This window comes from Hyaena hyaena, unplaced genomic scaffold (assembly GCF_003009895.1).
Source record: "Hyaena hyaena isolate Hyena2069 unplaced genomic scaffold, ASM300989v1 scaffold_824, whole genome shotgun sequence".
NCBI classification, from domain to species: Eukaryota; Metazoa; Chordata; class Mammalia; order Carnivora; family Hyaenidae; genus Hyaena; species Hyaena hyaena.
In genome coordinates, this window is record NW_024081461.1 from 339374 (window position 1) to 342948 (window position 3575).

At 39.6% G+C, this 3575-nt stretch overlaps 1 pseudogene; it reads left to right on the plus strand.

The window, feature by feature from the left end:
- The first annotated feature begins 2866 nt into the window (after positions 1 to 2866).
- Positions 2867 to 2994, plus strand: LOC120222010 (annotated as a pseudogene).
- The last annotated feature ends 581 nt before the right edge of the window (positions 2995 to 3575 follow it).

The following is a 3575-nucleotide window of genomic DNA, read 5'->3' on the forward strand; positions in this document are numbered from 1 at the left end:
AAAAATAATTTCAATTTGCTCTCCAATGCGTTAACAATTTTCCCTTTCAATACGCACTAAAGCAGATGTATCGTCAAAATAAATCTGAGTGGGGTGGTATCAAAACTAACCTGGGTTCTATAGTACAATTTGATAAATGGCAAAATTGATGCCTGAGGTGGAAAGAAGATACTATTTGGAATGAAGTTATTTTAGATTGCCCAGAAAGATGACCTTCAGAATATAATGCATGGACTTGGTTTCCTTGTTTGGAGTGGAACACCCGCGTACTTATGCTAATGGGTGAGTCACATGATATTGAACTTGAGACCTACTTTGCAGAAATGCCTATGACCTTTGTCCTGAGAGCTGGCGTTTTGTCCTGCCAAGGTTTGAAAGAGTAACAGAGTGGCTTCATACTTGTAATATCGATTTTCAAGATATCAGCATTAACTGACTCACCACCCTTATTGATTGCCACCTTCTTGGTCTTCTGGAGGATGAAGCTTAATAGAGAGAACACTGCACGACAGGTCTAATAAATGGCAGGAGGCAGTATCAGTATCAGTTGCTGCAAAGGCAGTCAGCCAGTGTGAGCATTTCAGAAATGCTGTGCCCTTGGCAAAAGACAGTTCATTTAAGTTTCAATTAACATTTCTATGTCTGTAGTTGTTATCTCAGGTCCTCAGGGCTCATGTGCTCATTAAACCCACTGAAGAGTTGTACAAATCTCTTATCTTAAAATATATTTAATTTGTGAGGTTGAACAGTCGTACAGAGAAGTTACTTGTGGTTAATGTACTTAAAACAGTCATACTACAGGTTAACTCTTTTTTTGGTTTACTTTAAACCTTACCACCTGTATCAGCTCTATATAGTCAGCACTCACAGTTAAGAGCTCAAAATGATTTTTATATTCTGATAATTATCTGCAATAATCTGCCACATTTCACGGGTTCCGAAGGAGCTTATTTATCTCCAGCTATTTGCATGTGACTGCCCTTTATGTGTGTTCTATTCTGAGATGTTGTGCACCGAGATTTGGTTTCCTAACAGAAGCCACAGGCAGAGCCCACCCGTCACATGCTTGGTTAGTGATGCTGTAAGTGTGAGGTGAGATGGGGTCATTTGTTTCGATTCTGCACTCTCAGCCCACTGTGCAAACAGACAGTGCTCATGTCGCCTATGAGCAACCGAGTGAGAACGTAATTTCTATCTATCATTGACTGGATGCTATCTCAGAAGAAAAATGTTATAGAACAGGATACACTAGCGTGGGGACAAACTATGGGGATAATTGTACATAGAAGCGCCAAATCTTTCATTATGAAGCTGCAGGATCTTGTCAGTGCTTTACTAAGTTATTAAAGATTTCACAGAAGTTCAGCAGGAATGAAGACAATTTGTATATTTCACTTGTTGAATGGTATTTCTTTATCATAAATTTATGTAGCTATATTGTGACAGTGACTTGTTGACTGATGTGTGAGACTGCACGTGCTATTTATTGTATAAATGATTTTTTTAATGCTGATTTTATTTTGAGAGGGAGGAAGAGAGAGAGTGAGGGAAGCGACAGAGAGAGGGAGAGAGAATCCCAAGAAGTCTCCTCTCTTTCAGCACAGAGCCCCATGCGGGGCTCGAACTCAAACTGTGACATCACGACCTGAGCAGAAATCGAGAATCGTACACTCAACTGACTGAGCCACCTAGGTGCCCCAGAATAAATGATTTTGAACACTTGTCACTATTTGACTTTGGAATCAAGGAGTCCAAGCTTCAAATCCCCCCTTGACCACTTGTCAGCCAAGCAAGGCTTGCGATATGGTGTAAGGGAGGCAATCCTTGGCCCAGAGTTAGAAGTGCTGAGTTTGAATACAGCTATTCTACTTGCCGCTGTGAGGCTGTGGACAAGCCTCAGTTTCCCCATTTATACGGATTGTCAAGCCTAGACATTTTGAAGGTTAAGTGGGATAAAGTGCTTAAAAACAACTAGTCTGGTGCATAGCATGCTTAGAAGCTTTATAATGAAAATGAATATATAGATAAATGATATAAAAAACATTTGCTGTGCTTGTCTTTGCAAGAGCATGATGAAGTATGTATTATTTTCTTTTAATTTTTTAAAGTTTTTTAAAAATATTTATTTATTTTAGAAAGACAGATACAGAACATTAGTAGAGAGGGACAGAGAGAGAGGGAGATAGAATCTGAAGTGGGCTCCAGGCTCTGAACTCACCAACCTCAAGGTTACAACCTGAGTGGAAGTCAGATAGTTAACTGACTGAGCCACCCAGACACCCTTAGAACATGTATTATTTTATCTTCACTTAAAGATGAGGAAGCTGGGATTTACAGAAGTTTAGTAACCAAAGATATCATTAAATGTTTTCGTTTAAATTTATATTCCTATAAGGTAGGTAGTTATATGTGGATGCATTAGCACTTATTTTTGTAATCATTCATTTATTTACTTATTCATTCAGCAATATATACATATTTTTTTTCCTGAATATTTGCCTTTTTTTTCCCTTCTGTGCTCAGTACCAGGTTAATCAATGCATACAAATGAAATGTAACACGGATTTAAATTGAAGAATTATTTCACATTTTAGCGTGCTTTAAGGTGGGGCTGGGAACAGTATGGCATCTGATGATTTCCTTGACACTGTTCTTTTTGCCAAGACTACAGTGGAGATGTTGAATTATTAGGGAAAAAACTGACTGAACTGAAGTCCTTGGATAAATGTCCTTGGATAAAAGTCCAAAGCAGAAGTTACAGTCAAATTAACCTGTTCTGTCAAGAGTGGCTAACTGATAATTTGAGTATTAACTGGATGAAAGATTCAGATGGACTGAAAACTAGCCAGAATACCTTCCCCTCCCAAGCTTTGCACACTGGCAGTATCGTAGCCAATGAGGTTTATCCGAGGCGCGATTATTGCTAACAGAATACCTTCCCCTCCCAAAGATTTGATTTAGATTCTGACTCGGGTATTTGGCACTGACTCATCAAATGAGCGCTAGAGAAAGTTCTCTTGAAATAAGTAACAGCGTATTAAGAAAGGCTTCAGAAGCTTGGAGATCATGATCTGGCATGTGTTGGAGTCTAACCTAGATCCACATTCAAAACTGACTCATCTCTTTACCTTTTAAATATCAGGAAGGGTGAGGACCTCCAGGAGTTTGGATAAATTCGGAGAATCATTTTTCCAGAACTGGAAATCCTATCACTGAAGTAGTTTGCATCTGGTTATCTCTGATTTAAAAAGTAGGCATGAGGGGCACCTGGGTGGCTCGGTCAGTTAAGTGTCCAACTCTTGGCTGCAGCTCAGGTCATGATCTCACGGTTCCTGAGTTTGAGCCCTATGTCCGGCTCTGCACTGACGGTACCGATCCTGCTTGGGATTCTCTCTTCCTCTCTCTGTGTTCCTCCCCTGCTCTCTCTGTCGCTCCCAAAATAAATTAATTACTTAAAAAATAAAAAAAAAGCAGGCATGAAAATAGAATGGCCCAGTGTCTGTAATCTGTAACAGCTGAGATGCGGTAACAGAAGAGACTCCTTCACCAACATGACACAATGACATCAGAGGACC